Source organism: Salvelinus sp. IW2-2015, linkage group LG4q.1:29, assembly GCF_002910315.2.
Source record: "Salvelinus sp. IW2-2015 linkage group LG4q.1:29, ASM291031v2, whole genome shotgun sequence".
Taxonomy (NCBI): domain Eukaryota; kingdom Metazoa; phylum Chordata; class Actinopteri; order Salmoniformes; family Salmonidae; genus Salvelinus; species Salvelinus sp. IW2-2015.
The window spans coordinates 27,938,393-27,959,044 of record NC_036842.1 but is presented as its reverse complement, the minus strand read 5'-3'; positions in this window follow the sequence as shown (position 1 = coordinate 27,959,044).

Below are 20,652 nucleotides of genomic sequence, written 5' to 3'. Positions count from 1 at the left end.
GTCATATTTCTAACAACCTGTTTTTGCTTTTCATTATCGGGTATTGTGTGTAAATTTATGAGGAGAAAAAAACTATGTAATCAATTTTAGAATTAGGCTGTAACGCAACAAAATGTAGAAAAAGTGAAGGGGTCTGAATACTTTCCTAATGTACTGTATGTGGCTTTGTTAATCGCTTCCTTTTAGGTGGTTGTAGAATTTAACTGCTCTTTTCAGAATTTTGATAATTAGTGTGTATCGGCCTAATTCTGCTCTGCATGCATTATTTGGTGATTTACGTTGTACACGGAGGATGTTTTTGCTGAATTCTGCATGCAGAGTTTCAATTTGGTGTTTGTCCACTTTTGTGAATTCTTGGTTGGTGAGAGGGCTCCAGACCTCACAACCATGAAGGGCACTGGGTTCTATAACTGATTCAAGTATTTTTTGACAGATCCTATTTGGGATGTCCAATTTTATGTTCCTGTTGATGGCGCAGAAGGCTCTTCTTGCCTTGTCTCAGATCGTTCACAGCTCAGTTTATATTTATTTAACCTTTATTTAACTAGGCAAGTCTTGACACTAGGGGTCAGATATATATATATTTTTTTAAATAACGTTCCCAAGGTAAACTGACTATTTCTCAGGTCCAGATCGTAGAATATGCATATAATTTACAGATTAGGATAGAAAACACTCCAAAGTTCAAAACTGTCAAAATATTGTCTGTGAGTATAACAAAAATGATTCTGCAGGCAAAAACCGAGAAAATCTAACCCGGAAATTATTTTTTAAAATTTAACTTCTTCAGGCTGCAGGGGCGTATTGACTAACTTGGAAAAAGGTGCCCATTTCAAACGGCCTCGTACTCAATTCTTGCTCGTACAATATGCATATTATTATTACTATTGGATAGAACACCTCTCTAGTTTCTAAAACCGTTTGAATTATTTCTCAAGTGAAACAGAACTCATTCTGCAGCCCACTCCTATCCGGAAGTGAGATTTCTGAACGCGAGGTCTCTGTTCAAGAGCTTGCCTATAAATGGGCAGACACTTAGGAGTATACATACACGTCATACACCTCCCTGGATGTCAAGAGGAAGTGAGAGCAGAAATGAGTTGATTATCTTGTTCTGAGGTGGAATACATCATCTTGGAATGAGAGGTCCGCCATTTTTTTTTTTTTCGAAAGCGCAAGTTGGACCTGGAATCGCCTTCTGGAAAGCTGTCGTTATGGGCGAATACAATCTCCGGCTTAGATTTATTTGATACATGTCACAATATCATCCTAAAGTATGTTTTTTCAATATAGTTTTATTATATTATTGAAATTTATTCGGGACGTTAGGTGTGTTGCGTTGTTTGACTTTGTTCACGAAGGAGAGCTTAGCGCCGCATGGCCAGTGTGCTTGCTAATTCAAGAGGGAAAGAGGTCGTTCTGAATCCAAACAAAGATGGTTCTGGACAAAGGACCCATGTACAACATTCTGATGGAAGATCACAAAGGTAGGACCCAATTTGGGATGCTATTTCATATATCTGTCGAACTGTGCTATCGCCACCTTTTTCCTTGAATCAATGCTGTTGTGTGTTAGCGATTGTAGTAAGCTAATATACGCTATATTGTGTTTTCGCTGTAAAACACTTAAAAAATCGGATATATTGGCTGTATTCACAAGATCTTTGTCTTTCATTTGCTATACACCATATATTTTTCAGAAATGTTTTATGATGAGTAATTAGGTATTTGACGTTGGTGTCTGTATTTACTCTGGCTACTCCCGTGCTATTTCTGACTGTAGCTGTGATGGTAGCAGTAATGTAAAACTGATTTATAGCTCAAATATGCACATTTTTCGAACAAAACATAGATTTATTGTTAAACATGTTATAAGACTGTTATCTGATGAAGTTGTTTCTTGGTTAGTTTGGTTGGTTCTAGGTTAGTTAGGTTGGCTTTGTGCATGCTACCTGCAAGCTACCTGTGCTGTGAAAAATGTCTGTCCTTTTTTGTATTTGGTAGTGAGCTAACATAAATATACGTGGTGTTTCGCTGTAAAACATTTAAAATATCGGACATGTTGGCTGGATTCACAAGATGTTTATCTTTCAAATGCTGTATTGGACTTTTAATGTGTGAACGTTAAATATTTAAAAAATATATATTTTGAATTTTGCGCCCTGCACTTGAGCTGGATGTTGTCATAAGTGTACCGGTGTCGGGCTTGCAGCCTGAAGAAGTTTTAACTTCTTTGCGCTACGGATCCCTTTTACGGGATCATTTTCCTAAACAACCGCTGAATTGCAGGGCGCAAAATATTACTAAAAATATTTATAATCATGCAATCACAAGTGAAATATACCAAAACACAGCTTAGCTTGTTGTTAATCCACCTATCGTGTCAGATTTGGGTTGCGCGTTATGTTCAGAAAACTACAGCCTCGTTCCGGTGCTGAAAGGCAGAAGAAAATTCCCAAAAGTGTTTCCTGTCCCGTCTTTCTTCCATTTAAAGGGGTATCAACCAGATTCCTTTTCTAATGGCTTCCTCAGGCTGTGACCAGGCTTTAGACATAGTTTCAGGATTTTATTTTGAAAAATTAGTGAGATTTGTCAAAACTAGTCAGGTGTCCTCTGATTAGTTCCTGCGCGCGAGAGGGGTAGCTCTCCATTTTCTTTGAGGCAAGCAACACTGAGGCATGCATGAGAGCATCAGGTGTTCTGGACGACTATGTGATCACGCTCTCCGTAGCCGACATGAGTAAGACATTTAAACAGGTCAACATATACAAGGCTGCTAGGCCAGACGGATTACCAGGACGTGTGCTCCGGGCATGTGCTGACCAACTGGCAAGTGTCTTCACTGACATTTTCAACATGTCCCTGATTGAGTCTGTAATACCAACATGTTTCAAGTTGACCACCATAGTCCCTGTACCAAGAACACAAAGGCAACCTGCCTAAATGACTACAGACCCGTAGCACTCACGTCCGTAGCCATGAAGTTATTTGAAAGGTTGGTAATGGCTCACATCAACACCAATATCCCAGAAACCCTTGACCCACTCCAATTTGCATACCGCCCAAACAGATCCACAGATGATGCTGTGATGCTATTGCACTCCACACTGCCCTTTCCCACCTGGACAAAAGGAACACCTATGTGAGAATGCTATTCATTGACTACAGCTCAGCGTTCAACACCATAGTACCCTCAAAGTTCATCACTAAGCTAAGGATCCTGGGACTAAACACCTCCCTCTGCAACTGAATCCTGGACTTCCTGACGGGCCGCCCCCAGGTGGTAAGGGTAGGTAGCAACACATCTGCCATGCTGATCCTCAACACTGGAGCTCCCCAGGGGTGCGTGCTCAGTCCCCTCCTGTACTTCCTGTTCACCCATGACTGCATGGCCAGGCACAACTCCAACATCATTATTACGTTTGCAGACGACACAACAGTACTAGGCCTGATCACCGACAATGACGAGACAGCCTCTAGGGAGGAGGTCAGAGACCTGGTCGGGTGGTGCCAGAATAACAAACTATCCCTCGACGTAACCAAGACTAAGGAGATGATTGTGGACTACAGGAAAAGGAGGACCGAGCACGCCCCCATTTTCATCGACGGGGCTGTAGTGGAGCAGGTTGAGAGCTTCAGGTTCCTTGGTGTCCACATCAACAACAAACTAGAATGATCCAAATACACAGAGACAGTCGTGAAGAGGGCACGATAAAGTCTATTCCCCCTCAGGAATCTAAAAAGATTTGGCATGGGTCCTGAGATCCTCAAAAGGTTCTACAGCTGCAACATCGAGAGCATCCTGACCGGTTGCATCACTGCCTGGTACGGCAATTGCTCGGCCCAGTACGTCACTGGGGCTAAGCTGCCTGCCATCCAGGACCTCTACACCAGGCGGTGTCAGAGGAAGGCCCTAAAAATTGTCAAAGACACCAGCCACCCCAGTCATAGACTGTTCTCTCTACTACCGCATGGCAAGCGGTACCGGAGTGCCAAGTCTAGGACAAAAAGGCTTCTCAACAGTTTTTGCCCCCAAGCCAAAAGACAACTGAACAGGTAATCAAATGGCTACCCGGACTATTTGCATTGTGTGCCCCCCCAACCCCTCTTTTTACGATGCTGCTACTCTCTGTTTATCATATATGCATAGTCACTTTAACTATACAATAATGTACATACTACCTCATGTCATGACGTTGGCCTGTGGGTTTATGACAGTCATAAATACCTCTCCCCCCCTTTTTCCTCTCTCTACCCTACTGATGTGACATTTGAAAATCCTTTGGTTAACATAGAGATTCTGGGAACATCAGAAGGTGGGGGGAAATTAACCATATTCTGGTAATCCGACCACTTGAACATATGCGTTAGTACTTAATGAATATGATGTCAGTTCGTTTGTCATCTGAGACATTCTCATCAATAATAGGATGACATAAACTCTACAGTGGAAAGTCTGCACATTGTAGTTATCGGATTCACATGGAATTGTTGTTCAATTTAAATGTTTGAATATAAAATTATTGGTGAAGAGATGAAATGTAATTTTAGCTTCCAAATTAGAAATTTGGGTTTTCATAAGGTTAGGGCTCTGCTCAATCAGTGGCCCGCCCCTGTGAAGAGACATGGGCTATAAAACTTTTCAAACACACCCTTCTCGCTCCACTATATAAAGCCTTGACGAAAATATAACCTCCTGTTCCAAGTACGTGAGGTCTGCAGCCTCTGCGTTAAAAGGACTAACATCTCAAGGACAGAACTAAGCCAACCTCAGCGTGAGCTTTGGTTGCGAATGATATGAACTTTGAACACTTATTCACTACAGAAGTGATACCTCCTAGCCGTTGAGTTAGCAAAAGCAGTTGCAACGTGGGCTAGGAAAGAACAGACAGAGTATTCCGTCTACCACACAACGACGTTACTACAACGTATCCAATTTACCACCAGAGACATTGTTCAAAGGACTCGGTTGGGCAACACGGCCTTCCATCTACCACCAACCTACCAAAGCGCAGCTCAGAGTAAATATTTATTGCATTTTCCTTTTCCAAATGGGCGGTAATTTAGAATGCATAAGATACTGTATTTACGATAGAGACATCGCTTCTCCCTTTGTTCTTCAGTCTTCCTGCTCTTTCACTAAAACCAATCCCCCTTTTCTTTGTGTAACCAGCTGTCCACTAGGGACGTTTTCCTTTATGACGTAATTTGTAATCAAGGTAAGATTCATTCTGTGTATATGTAATTCTGTGTGATTAGTTAAGTATTTAGTAAATAAATAATTAAACCCAATTTTGTATTGCTGATTCAACTTGTTAGCCAGGGTTCGTGAAGATAATCAAGAATTTACAACTTTCAGATGAGACTGAATTAAGGGGACAATTAATATTGACTGCTATTGATGTAAAATATTACTAGGTCTTTAAGAGTTTATTCGGAAGATAACAGCTCTATAAATAGTATTTTGTGGTGCCCCAACTTTCTAGTTAATTACATTTACATGATTAGCTCAATCAGGTAATATTTATTACGGAGAAAGGATTTTATAGAATAGCATGTCATATCACTTAATCCGGCATAGTCAAAGACACGACACTCAGTTGGGCCGACCAACCAGTGCTCCCGCACATTGGCTAACCGGGCTATCTGTATTATGTCCCGCCCACCACCCGCCAACCCCTCTTTTACGCTGCTGCTACTCTCTGTTCATCATATATGCATAGTCACTTTAACCATATCTATATGTACATACTACCTCAATCAGCCTGACTAACCGGTGTCTGTATGATGCCTCGCTACTTTTATAGCCTCGCTACTGTATATAGCCTGTCTTTTTACTGTTGTTTATTTCTTTACCTACCTATTGTTCACCTAAAACCTTTTTTGCACTATTGGTTAGATCCTGTAAGTAAGCATTTCACTGTAAGGTCTACACCTATTGTATTCAGCGCACGTGACAAATAAACTATGATTTGATTTGATTTTATCACCACCAGTTAGGATCATCAATTACGATTTTAAAATGTGAAATGTCAGAATAATAGCAGAGTGAATGATTTATTTCAGCTATAATTTCTTTCATCACATTCCCAGTGGGTCAGAAGTTTACATACACTAAATTTGAATTTGGCAGCATTGCCTTTAAATTTTTTAACTGGGGTCAAACGTTTCAGGTAGCCTTCCACAAGCTTCCCAAAATAAGTTATGTGTATTTTGGCCCATTCCTCCTAAAAGAGCTGGTGTAACTGAATCAGGTTTGTAGGCCTCCTTGCTCGCACATGCTTTTTCAGTTCTGCCCACAAATTTTCTATGGGATTGAGGTCAGGGCTTTGTGATGGCCACTCCAATACCTTGACTTTGTTGTTCTTAAGGCATTTTGCCACAACTTTGGAAGTATGCTTGGGGTCATTGTCCATTTGGAAGACCCATTTGCAACCAAGCTTTAACTTCTTTAACTGATGTCTTGAGATGTTACTTCAATATATCCACATAATTTTATTTTCTAATGATGCCATCTATTTTGTGAAGTGCACCAGTCCCTCCTGCAGCAAAGCACCCCCACAACATGATGATGCAACTCCCGTGCTTCACGGTTGGAATGGTGTTCTTCGGCTTGCAAGCCTCCCCCTTTTTCCTCACAAAATAATGATGGTCATTATGGCCAAACAGTTCTATTTTTGTTTCATCAGACCAGAGGACATTTTTCCAAAAAGTACGATCTTTGTCCCCATGTGCAGTTGCAAACTGTAGTCTGGCTTTTTATGGCAGTTTTGGAGCAGTGGCTTCTCCCTTGCTGAGCGGCCTTTCAGGTTATGTCAATATAGGACTCGTTTTACTGTGGATATAGATACTTTTGTACCTGTTTCCTCCAGCATCTTCACAAGGTCCTTTAATGTTGTTATGGGATTGATTTGCACTTTTTGCACCAAAGTACGTTCGTCTCTAGGAGACAGAACGCGTCTCCTTCCTGAGCGGTTAGACGGCTGTGTGGTCCCATGGTGTTTATACATGCGTACTATTGTTTGTACAGATGAACGTGGTACCTTCAGGGATTTGGAAAAAAATCTGGGGTCTTGGCTGATTTCTTTTGATTTTCCCATGATGTCAAGCAAAGAGTCACTGAGTTTGAAGGTAGGCCTTGAAATACATCCTCCAATTGACTCAAATGATGTCAATTAGCTTATCAGAAGCTTCTAAAGCCATGACATCATTTTCTGGAAACTTCTGGCCCATGTCATGCAATAAAATGCAAATTAATTACTTAAAAATCATACAATGTGATTTTCTGGATTTTTGTTTTAGATTCCGTCTCTCACAGTTGAAGTGTACCTATGATAAAAATTACAGACCTCTACATGCTTTGTAAGTAGGAAAACCTGCAAAATCGGCAGTGTATCAAATACTTGTTCTCCCCACTGTATATGTTTTTGCTGTTTGTTCTTTGTTCTTTGTTAAAACCTGTTTGGGATAGGGGGCAGCATTTTCAATTTGGATGAATCGCGTGCCCATAGTGAACTGCCTCCTACTCTGTCCCAGATGCTAATATATGCATATTATTATTACTATTAAATAGAAAACACTCTGAAGTTTCTAAAACTGTTTGAATTATGTCTGTGAGTATAACAGAACTCATATGGCAGGCAGACTTACAAACAGGAAGTGAGAATTCTGAGAAGGGTCAATGTTAAAGTCATCGCCTATTCAATTCCCTGTAATATATGGATCTGTTTGCACTTCCTATGCCTTCCACTAGATGTCAACAGTCTGTAGAACGTGGAATGAAGCTTCTAGTGTGATGTGGGGACGGATGGCAGCTATTTGAGTCAGTGGTCTGGCAGAATGCTAGTTCCTGGTCATGCGCGCTAGTCATGATATGGCCATGTGTTCCATTACTTATACAGACATGAAGAAATCCTCCGGTTGGAACGTTATTGGATATATATGATAACAACATCCTGAAGATTGATTCTCTACTTAATTTGACCAGTTTATTCGACCTGGAATATACGTTTTTGAAGTTTTCGTCCGAGTTCGCCTGGACCGGTGCCAGCGTTTGGACATGTGAACTAAAAGTGCTAGCAAAAGTAGCTAATTGGACACTAGTAATGGACATTATCGAACAAAACAACGATTTATTGTGGAACTAGGATTCCTGGCACTGCATTCTGATGAAAGATCATCAAAGGTAAGGGAATATTTATGATGTAATTTCGTATTTCTGTTGACTCCAACATGGCGGAGAAATGTTGTGTTATTCTGAACGCCGTCTCAGATTATTGCATGTAGCTTTTTCCTAAAGTTAAAAAAAAAATCTGACACAGCGGTTGCATTAAGAACAGTGTATCTTTATATATTATGTAAAACTGTATCTTTCATCAAAGTTTATGATGAGTATTTCTTGTATTTGACGTGGCTCTCTGTAATTACTCCGATATTTTGGAGGGCATTTCTGAACATGGCGCAAATGTAAACCGAGATTGTGGATATAAATATGCACATTATCGAACAAAAACATAAATTATTGTTTGTAACATGATTGTCCTATGAGTGTCATCTGATGAAGATTATCATAGGTTAGTGATTCATTTGATCTCTATTTCCGCTTTGTGGACTATCTTTGGCTGGGAAAAATGGCTGTGTTTTTTTGGATTTCGGTGGTGATCTAACATATAATATACGTGTGTTTCGTGTGTAAAACAATTTTAAAAATCGGACCGATGGGTAGATTAACAAAATGTTTATCTTTCATTTCGCTCTATTGGACTTGTTAATGTGTGAATAGTACATATTTCTCTAAAAAATATTTTTTGAATTTTCGGCGCGCTGCCTTTTGCAGCGGATGTTGGTGGGGGTCCGCTAGCAACCCCTGGCTAAAAAGGTTAAAGAGCGCAATTACATTTGAGAAATGGTTACCATACATCTTCCGTTTTGGGATGGATAGCGGCTCGTTGTGTTGTTGTTTAGTGTGTTCAATTCTCCCAGAACTGTTAGAATTGGATTGGATTCTTCATGTACATTTGACTGATTTCTGACGTGCTGTTCCTTCTTTTTCCGCAGGTATTTCTGTATTGTTTAATTATTCACCATAGTGAAGGTGTAGACTCAGTTTCGGATTCTTCTATGTTTTGTGTCACACCCTGGATCTGTTTCACCTTCTTTGTGATTGTCTCTCACCTCCCTCCAGGTGCAACCAACCATTATCCCCTATGTATTTATACCTGTGTTCTCTTTGTCTGTTGCCAGTTCTATCTGTTTTTCAACGCAAACCAGCGTTTTGTGGGTCAGCTCCTGCTTTTCCCCCGTCTCCTTTTCTCGTCCTCCTGGTTTTGACCCTGCCTGTCCTGACCCGACCCACAACGCCTGACCACTCTGCCGTGCCCTGATGCCTGCCTGCCGTCCGTACCTTTGCCCCACACCTCTGATACCGACCTCTGCCTGACCTGACCCTAGACCTGCTGCCTCCCTGTACCTTTGCCCCTGTGCTGTAATAATATTGTACTCGACACGGTCTGCATCTGGTCTACTGTACCTGATGTTTTGGTTGGATAGGTTTCTCAATTTCTTCATAGGTTTTGCATTGTCATGTTTTCATAGGTTGTCTGCTTGAAATGTTTAGATTTGAATAGGGAGCAGAAAGGTCAAAATACTGTTTGGTCTTAATTTTGCCAATACACCTTCTCACCATACATGAATTTGTCCAAGAAATTTTCTAGAAGGATTGAAATTTGTTGTCCTAATAGCTTTTTTGGTTGTTTCCACTCACGTCCTGCCAATAATAGCATTTCTTAATTATTGTGCAGTTCCTTTGGCTTTATCGTCTAATGATGACATTGCTCTGTTCAATTAGACTGTGATTTGCTGTTTTCTGATAGGGATTCAGATGACTTGGGAACGTCTGAGAGACTCTTGAGGTTGAGGTCAGTGATAAAGTAATCTACAGTACTACTGCCAAGGGAATGATTGTAGGTGTACACACCTCTCTCTCTCGCTCTCTCTCTCTCTCTCTCTCTCGTCTCTCTCTCTCTCTCTCTCTCTCTCTCTCTCTCTCTCTCTCTCTCTCTCTCTCTCTCTCTCTCTCTCTCTCTCTCTCTCTCTCTCATCTCTCTCTCTTCTCTCGCTCTCTTCGCTCTCTCTCTCTGGCTTTCAGTCTTCTCTCTGCGCCAGCTAGGCCTGCCTATATGTATTTTTCCTGGTGTAAGAGTGTTATAGTCTACTGGTGACATGGTGTTATACTTTTGCTATCTCTCTCTCGCTCTCTCCCCTTTCTTGGCTATGTTGCAATGTCTCCTGGTGCTAGGGTGTTATAGCCTTGCTCTCTCCCCCAACTCTCCCATCTTTCTCCTCTCTCACCCACTCTTCCCTCTCTTTCTTTCTTTCTCTCTCTCTCTCTTTCTCCTCTCTCCCCCTCTCCTGCTATCTCTCTCCTGCTCTCTCTCCTCGCTCTCTCTCAAGTTGCAGTATCTCCTGGTGCTAGGGTGTTATAGTAAGAGAAGTCAACCTCAGAGGGCCCGACAGAACAAGACACACTGATCTCAGCTGACACATTCATCAACACAGGACACGGGTGGTGTGTGTGCACACTGTGCTGATTGCTACTGTCATCCTTGGAGGCCTTTCTGCCACCAGCAGAGAGCTTTCACAGTCCTGTCAGCACAGAGAGTGCTGTGTGTGCATGCCTGTTCCTGTGCCTGTGTGTGTATGTGGTATGTCATGTGGTTATCTGCTTGTGAGTCCTCCTGATGTTTACCATGATTGCTTTATCAGAGATAGAGACAGAGAGGGAGAGAAACAAAACAGAAAGAGGGGGTGAGAGGGGAAGAGAGAAAAAGTGAGAGGAAGATTGAAAGAGAGGCAGAGACTCCTCTTCCTTTTCCTGCATTCCTTTAACCTTTATTGCAGTGGGTTAAATAAAGGGCCACACAGAGTGACACAGAGTCTTAAACAAATCTACTTTGAAACAAAAGTATACACCTCACACACATGGTTATGGGCTAAAAAAAAGAAAACACCTGTACCATGTCATATATAGAGTTGAAATGTACACTATATGACCAAGAGTATGCGGACACCTGCTCATCAAAGATCTCATTCCAAAATCATGGCATTAATATGGAGTTGGTCCCCCCCATTGCTGCTATAACAGCCTCCACTCTTCTAGGAAGGCTTTCCACTTGATGTTGGAACATTGCTGCGGGTAGTTGCTCCATTCAGCCACAAGAGCATTAGTGAGGTCGGGCACTGATGTTGGGCGATTAGGCCTGGCTCGCAGTCGGAGTTCCAATTCATCCCAAAGGTGTTCGATGGGGTTGAGGTCAGGGCTCTGTGCAGGCTAGTCAAGTCCTTCCACATCAATCTCGACAAACCATTTCTTTATGGACCTCGCTTTGTGCAAGGGGGCATTGTCATGCTGAAAAAGGAAAGGGCCTTCCCCAAACTGTTGCCACAAATTTGGAAGCATAGAATTGTCTAGAATGTCATTGTATGCTGGCATAGCCGAATCATGAAAAACATCCCCAGACCATTATTCCTCTTCCACCAAACTTTACTGTTGGCATTTTGCATTGGGAAAGGTAGCGTTCTCCTGGCGTCCGCCAAACCCAGATTCGTCTATCGGATTACCAGATGGTGAAGCGTGATTCATCACTCCAGAGAACGCGTTTCCACTGCTCCAGAGTCCAATGGCGTTGAGCTTTACACCATTCCAGCCGACGCTTGGCATTGTGCATGTTGTTCTTAGACTTGTGTGCGGCTGCTTGGCCATGGAAACTCATTTCATGAGGCTCCCAACAAACAGTTATTGTGCTGACGTGGCTTCCAGAGGCAGTTTGGAACTCGGTAGTGAGTGTTGCAACCGAGGACAGACCATTTTCAAGCGCTACGCGCTTCAGCACTCCCTTTCTGTGAGCTTGTATGGCCCACCACTTCGTGGCTGAGCTGTTGTTGCTCCTATACGTTTCCACTTCACAATACCAGCCCTTACAGTTGACTGGGGTAGGTCTTGCAGGGCAGAGATTTGATAAACTGACTTTTTGCAAAGATGGCCTCCTATGACATTGCCACGTTGAAAGTCACTGAGCTCTTCAGTAAGGCCATTTTACTGCTAATGTTTGTTTATGGAGTTTGAATGGCTGTGTGCTCGATTTTATACACCTGTCAGCAACGGGTGTGGCTGAAATAGCCGAATCCACTAATTTGAAAGGGTGTCCACATACTTTTGTATATATAGTGGGCTCCTGAGTGGCGCAGAGGTCTAAGGCACTGCATCTCAGTGCTAAAGGTGTCACTACAGACCCTGGTTCAATCCTGGGCTGTATCACAACGTTTGTGATCGAGAGTCCCATAGGACGTCGCACAATTGGTCCAGTGTCGTCCGGGTTAGGGGAGGGTTTGGCTGGGGTAGGCCGTCATTGTAAAATAAGAATTTGTTCTTAACTGGAGACAGTACTGTGTAGTATCGAAGAGCCCTCGCTGCTCGATCATCCTATTTTTCCAACTTAATTGAGGAAAATAAGAACAATCCAAAATGTATTTTTGATACTGTCGCAAAGCTAACTAAAAAGCACCATTACCCAAGAGAGGATGGCTTTCACTTCAGCAGTAATAAATTCATGAACTTCTTTGAGGAAAAGATCATGATCATTAGAAAGCAAATTACAGACTCCTCTTTAAATCTGCATATTCCTCCAAAGCTCAGTTGTCCTGAGTCTGCACAACTCTGCCAGAACCTAGGATCAAGGGAGACACTCAAGTGTTTTAGTACTATATCTCTTGACACAATGATGAAAATAATCATGGCCTCTAAACCTTCAAGCTGCCTACTGGACCGTATTCCAACTAAACTACTGAAAGAGCTGCTTCCTGTGATTGGCCCTCCTATGTTGAACATAATAAACGGCTCTCTATCCACCGGATGTGTACCAAACTCACTAAAAGTGGCAGTAATAAAGCCTCTCTTGAAAAAGCTAAACCTTGACCCAGAAAACATAAAAAACTATCGGCCTATATCGAATCTCCCATTCCTCTCAAAAATGTTTGAAAAAGCTGTTGCGCAGCAACTCACTGCCTTCCTGAAGACAAACAATGTATATGAAATGCTTCAGTCTGGTTTTAGACCCCATCATAGCACTGAGACTGCACTTGTGAAGGTGGTAAATGACCTTTTAATGGCGTCAGACCGAGGCTCTGCATCTGTCCTCGTGCTCGTAGACCTTAGTGCTGCTTTTGATACCATCGTTCACCACATTCTTTTGGAGAGATTGGAAACCCAAATTGGTCTACACGYACAAGTTCTGGCCTGGTTTAGATCTTATCTGTCAGAAAGATATCAGTTTGTCTCTGTGAGTGGTTTGTCCTCTGACAAATCAACTCTAAATGTCGGTGTTCCTCAAGGTTCCMTTTTAGGACCACTATTGTTTTCACTATATATTTTACCTCTTAGGGATGTCATTCGAAAACATAATGTTAACTTTCACTGCTATGCGGATGACAKACAGCTGTACATTTCAATGAAACATGGTGAAGCCCAAAAACTGCCCACGCTGGAAGCCTGTGTTTCAGACATAAGGAAGTGGATGGCTGCAAACTTTCTACTTTTAAACTCGGACAAACAGAGATGCTTATTCTAGGTCCCAAGAAACAAAGAGATCTTCTGTTGAATCTGACAATTAATCTTGATGGTTGTACAGTCGTCTCAAATAAAACTGTGAAGGACCTCGGCATTACTCTGGACCCTGATCTCTCTTTTGACGAACATATCAAGACTGTTTCAACGACAGCTTTTTTCCATTTCCATTTACGTAATTTGCAAAAACAAAATCCGATATTTCTTGTCCAAAAATGGATGCAGAAAAAATGGGTATCAACACATTGGACTTCATACTGACTGTGCAGTTCTACTGTAACAGCCAAGAACGACTTTCTAATATTTGTTTTTTTTAAAATCAGCAACGCGGCGCTCTTGCTGGAAAATGTCACTAGCTGGGCACATGCCAGGCGATCCATGGCACACCAGCGTCTTAGAGACGCGCAGACTGCGCCCCGCCTGTCGCGAGCCACCAGCCCCGGCGCCACACACACACACACACGTATGATGCGCATTTACTGGCCTAATGGGCATGGTGCCATCATGTGCCCCCATGTACATCTGATTTGTCATTGTACGATCTGTAGCTAGAGAAAAGCTAAACTTCCACACATCCTTTGCATATTGATGAGCTAGCTATATGTTCTCATTTTACGCAATTGATACCAGTAGATAATGTATCTGAGGCCTAACCCATAAACCAGCGTTGTATCACGATTTTTCGGGGACATTAAATCTTTAGTGCAAATCAACCCTTGTATTCATGGTACAGTTACTATACATTAAAATAAGGATCTTGGCCAATTTAGACAAATTAAAAAATTATAAAACATGAAAATTATATGTGAGGAGAGCATCTGTCCATTCTACCTTTGTTTATTTGCTGAGCAATGATCGAAACACTAGAAAACAAAATAGAACGGTCAAGTGGCAGATTAGGAGGAGAGGATTGCAGAGATAGGTGGCTGATTGTTGATGGTGGCTATAAGAAAGACCTTGCCAAACAATGTGCCAGGTGCTGCAAAGCTGTCCATCTAAGCGAAAGGGCGTGAATGCTTACTGTGAAGAATCTAAAAATATCTTTGATTTGACCTTGAAACCATTTTCTGGATTTACTACATGATTCCATATGTGTTATTTTCATACTTTGATGTCTTCAATATTTCATAACAATGTAGAAAATAGTAAAAATAAAGAAAAGCCATTGAGATTTGTAGGTGATCCAAACTTTTGACTTGGTACTGTAAATCTAAAATATAATAAATAAAACTCTCAGTAAAATTACACCTGGATATTTTTCTCGAGCAGTAGCGTCAATAAGAGGCATGGATAAATTCACCTTATTGGACGACCGTGTTCAAACTGTTCTCCCAGCCGAATGTTTTTCTTTTACCGGGCCACGGGGCATCCCATAATCGAGGTCTTAATCGTATTCTTCCACACCACTTAATTCAAAAGCTAACGACCCATGGCTCAAATTCCTGTGTGTGTGTGTGTGGGAGAGAGAGACCGAGAGAGAGAGGAAAGAGAGGAGAAGGACTGAGAGACGAGCAGTGTGATCTGTATTCAAAGATAATTATTATATACATGGCATGCATGCCACACATAGAGGGAGGCTGGTGGGAGAAGCTACTCAGTTTGCTTGGCGAAACTATCATCGCCCCCCTTGAATTTTTTCTAATCTTGTTGCCCTACAAACCTTGAGAATTAAAAATGAGATTCTATTGGGGGCAGGTTTGTATTTTTCATTTGAAATTTAAACAGAATATTCTTATTGTGGAAACAAAACAAAGAAATCAACAAAAAAACGAGAAACTTTGGAGACGTGCCATAAGCTATTTAACCCTCCAAAGTCACATACTTTGTAGAGCCACTTTATGCAGCAAATGACGAGCTGCTAGCTTCATTGGGGGTATGTCTCTATTAAGGCGCTTGGCACCGTCTCTAGCCACTGGGATTTTTGACCACTTCTTCAAGGTCAAAACTGCTCCTAGGCTCCTTACTCACTGTAGGATGGGTTCCGCTGTGACCTGTAACAACATAATCTTTACGTGTCACACCGCCAGATTTCTCAACTCGGATGAGGTGCTGGGCTTTGACTAGGCCATTCCAAAGACATATGAAATGTTCCCCTTAAACCACTCAAGTGTTGCTTGCAGCTATGCTTTAGGTTATTGTCCTCCTGGAAGGTCGAAACCTTCCCAGTAATTTAGCCGCCATCGATGCATTCCTTATGAATTCTACCAGTTTCCCAGTCCCGATGAAAAAACATCGCCTCAGGCGATGATGCTGCCCCACCGTTGTGCGTACCACTACTTTCACTGATCGGGGCAGATGGGCGTATACTTGGCGAGTGTATTAGAGAGGTGTTGGGTTTGCGCAGATCAATTAGGCGTTTTCCTTGATAGACAAACTAACAGCTTAACTTTTAGTTCCTCATCTGAACCAGAGTGCCTTCTTCCATTTTTAGGAGTCTCCCACATTGCCTTTGCAAACACCAGACACAATGTTTCTTAATTTTTTTTTCTAAGCAGTCGGCTGTTTTTTCTGGCCACTATTTCCGTAAGCTCCAGCCTTATGTGAGAGGTGTACGCTTAAAGTGTGTCTATGGACAGGGTTATCATTGAGGTTTCTTTGTATTCCTCTCTGCATTTAATGCCCTCCATGCCTGGGTCGTGAGCGTGTATCGGTGGGCAGCCCTCTTCTTGGCTCAGGTTTGTTGCTCACGGTGCCATATTCTTTTCAATTTGCTTGTGAATACGATGGATTTGCGTCCTATGGGCATGTCTCAAAGTTTCGGTGTATATTATTTGATAACCCAACCCAGATCTGTACTCTCCACAACATTGTCCCTGGCCTGTTTGGAGAGCCTCCTTGGTCATTCATAGCTTGCCGCTGGCTTGTGGCTGCACCTTGCTTCAGTGGTGTGTAGGACTCTGGGGCTATTTCAAGAAACAGAGTTTATTATTATACTGAGATCATGTGACAGCATCTGTGCACACTAGTCATTGTCACACGGGTGGATTTTATTTAACCTTCTCTGGTTGTTAAGTGCTAGCGTCCCCACCTCGACAACAAGCCAGTGAACATTGCTAGGGCGTCCAAATTCAAAACAAGGCAGAATCCCTATATCTAAATATTCCTCAACGAGTACAATATTATCTACACCATTTTAAAGTATAAACGTCTTGTAAATCCAACCACAGTGTCCGATTTCAAAAAAAAGCTATTACTGCGAAAGCACACCATGCATCAGTTTAGGTCAGCGCCTAGTCACATTGTTTTCCAGCCAAGGAGAGGGCTCAAAAAGTCAGAAATTACTCGATTAAATTTAATCAGTAACCTTTGATCTTCCATTCAGATGGCCACTCCTCAGAGACTCCAATGTTAAATGATGTGGTGTTTTTGTTACCGTCGATAGTAAGTGTCTCTCGTTATGGTCCAAAAACCTTCATTTGAAATTTGGGCAGTTATGTTCAGGCAAAAATGCGAATTGTCTCAAACGAAACATCCCGGTTGAAAAGCTGCAAACGAGAGCCAATCAATATTACATTGAATTACTGAAATACTCATCATTAACATTGATCTAAGACTACAAGTGGTTTAACTATACGATTAAAGATAATACTTCCTCCGCTTAATGCAACCGCTAGGTCGTACATTATTTCACACAAACTCCAGATTACAGCAAACAGCACACATGCGATTATGTTAGGTCACGTGCCCTAGGCCACAGAAAAACCATTTACAGCCATTTTCCAACCAAGAGAGGGTGTCACAAAAAATCAGAAATTAGCGTTAACATGTATCATTATCTTATCTGATGGCAACTCCCAGGCTCTCCAATAAGATTAAAATAAATATTATAAACACCGTAGACACAAAACGTTGTTCTTGCTCATCGACTTAACTACCGTTCATCATTTATAGTTAATGCACCAAACACCTCCGTTTATTGTTATTGCAACAGTATATAACGTCCAGTAATCCAAATCGTTCAGCAAGACGTGGGCACCGCCAGACGAAAGTAAAAAGAGTCCATTACAATTATGTAGGAATACAAATTGTCAAACAAGTTCGTATAGAATTTCGCATCGTAGGATATTTTCTCATATATGCTTCAGATAATATTCCAGGAGCGATGCAGACAATTAACCTTAGTGTCCTCTAGAGGGAATGAAAGGTAACGGAGCTTCTATGCTCTTACGAGGCTGTGTCGCGACTTACCAAATGTTTCTGCTGGACTAATACTAAAAGGCTCTTCAGCCCTACTTTCTGACCACTGTTCAAACAGCTCTGTATTCGCTCCCCTTTCATAAGTAGAAGCCTGAAACAACCGTTCTAAAGACTGTTGAACATTGTGCAATAGATGGGAAAAGAAGACTCGTTTTTACGCGTCGAAGCACGATAATACTGACCTCCTATGATAGACAGGTAAAAGTATAAATATAGATAGTTTAAGTAAAGAGTTACACGTTTTCTACTGCCAAATTTACATCTCATCTCCATTCGGGCGACACAGGTCGCAATGGGCAAGAAAGAGATGGTTAGAGGCGTCAAACAAGGGCTCTTGAACGGGTAGTTATCATTACGGCCAATCGTGACGATAAATATATACAAGAATGGTTGACGCTGTTCCATATGAGTCGTCTATGTTGTTTTGGTGTGGAGACCTTTTAGGCCCAGACCATCCCACAGGTAAGCGTGTGAAGCAAAGTCCTGATGTGAGCATCCTTGATGAACCTCTTTAGGTTCGACAGGCTGATGGGGCTTGTGCTGGAGAAGTTGTAATTCATGGGGGTTAGGCTATTGTTGCTCTGCTATGGTTCACGCCGCTCAAAGTCTGGTCGGCATATGTCCTTGCCGCCAGGTCGCCGCGGCCGGAGAGACTATGGGTAGGCAGAAGGCAGGAGTCTTTAGTGGCGCGGGTGCCTGATTTCATGAATGGATTCAGGCGTGGCAGGGTGCGTTTGGCGCGCGCTCAGGCGCTTCGTCAGTTCGCGCGTGGGGTCTCCTTAGTTACTAACTGCCACCCTGGTATTCGCCTCTTGTGGTGCTGTGTGTTGGCATTGTGTGGTCTGTGGATGCTTGGTCGTGGTCTGCTGACGTGTGTGTAGGTCCTGCTTATGGCCATGGGCTTCCTCTCGTTGAACCCGTTGCAGGTCGTTCATTCCAGGGAAGGTGTCTGATCTTGCATGGTCTTGGCGGGCTTTTAGTGGGGTTCTATCTTTAAAACCCTAAGGTTGGCACCTGGCTCTTTTGTCTCGCTGGCCGGGTTGCCGAGCGGGCTTCTTTTCTGTTTGTTGGTGTTCGTTTATCTGGTTGTCCTTGCTCCTGTGTGTTGTGCTGGAGGCTACGGTGTTTCAAGCGTGGTGTACGTTCCTTCAGGGTCTTGCTCTCGGCCAAGGTATTAATGTTCGTCTCTGTGATTGCGTTGCTCATAGTTGAGGGTTGGACCTGCGACTTTTCGTACTGCGACCTTGGGGCCCCCTTATCTCTACGCGCGCCCCTCGCTAATAGTTATGTCCCCGGGCCATGGCGACAAAGCCTATTAATACTTGTTCTTTTTTCTCTCTCTCTCTGCCCCTTCTCTCTCTGCTGACTCTTCTCTATCCTCTCTCTCTTCCTCTCCTGCTCTTCTACTTCTTCTCTCTCTCTGGTCTCTCATCTCATACTTTCTTCTCTTCTCTTCTCTCATCTCTCTACTTCCCTCCTACTCCTCGTCTCTCTCTTTCTCATCTTCTTTTTCTCTCTCTTCTTTCGTCTCGTCTCTCTGCTCTGCTCTCATCTCTCCTACTCTCTCTCTCTCTCTCTCTCATCTCTCTCCTCTCCTCATCTATCCTTCTCCTCTCCTCTCTTCTCTCTTCTCTCTCTCCTTTACTCTCTCTTCTCTGCCTGCTCCTCTTGACTCCTCTTCCTCTTCCTCTGATCCATGACCTTACTTACTCATAAATAGCCCTCTTATTGAACTCCTGACATACACATTTTGGTGTATTTTCTGGTAATGCTCGAGTTAATTGACAACTGGTAACTTTAAAGATTTATGCTTGTATACTGCTATCATCCTTTAACAGCTGTTAATGCATGCCAGTAGTTTATTGTGTCGGGCACCGGGCTAGGTGTTAGCGGTCAGTCTCATAATCTCCATAGAGATTATTTCTACTCAGTACCTCTCGGATCCATGGTGTCCTGTGTGTTAGAAATCTCCTCCTCGCTCTATAGCTCTCTCTATTATTCTTTTTCCAATACACGGTCTCCTCTCTAACTTGGCTATTCTATTCTACCTCTCTCCAAAGTTTAAGCGCAGACGTGGGTCGCCACACACTTTATACAAGTGTGTACACCCTAATGTCTCAGTGGGAATTAGGGGACAGAGTTTGTGCGCGTAATGACAAAGTGTGATCCGCTAACCTGGGCGGTAGTGATTCACTCCGTTGTTAGTGCTCCCCTACCAGTACCATCCCTGCGGCGCCGATAACGCGCTGCGTTGCTCCAGTGCATTCTATAGGCCTTCGCTCTCTGCCTAAGTGAATGTCTGTTGAGGCTTCTGTCTGTCTGAAACATGGTTAAGATGCAGAACTATCGGCCACGACATGGTGCGAGACCTGTTCGGAAACGCTCTTGATGTCAATTACTCTATTATTTATTGATCCTGCACATGTTCTCGCTGTGTCATTTAATATGAGTAAATCAAATTCTGAACATCTGGCAATGTTCGTTAGTTATTAATCAATTCTCACCCTCGGAATCAACAGTCAGATAGAGGACTATGGAACTCACCCTTCATCATTTCGTTGGTTCCTCAGTTTTTTAGGTTTATGTGCTTCAGCTTAGGTTTGAGTATAGAGTCCCAATCAACCTTCTTAGATTGGAAGTTAGTTTCATTAGCCAACTCAGTGCTTCTACTCCACTGCATTGTCTTGTTGTTTGGATAGGTATTAAGTAGTGTTTATTTATATATTGAATAGCGTCAACCAAGCAACATTGCTTTACTGATATATCAGATCTTAGAAGTTAGCATAAAGAAGGTGCAACTAAATAAATATTAAATAGCATAAATATTATTAATT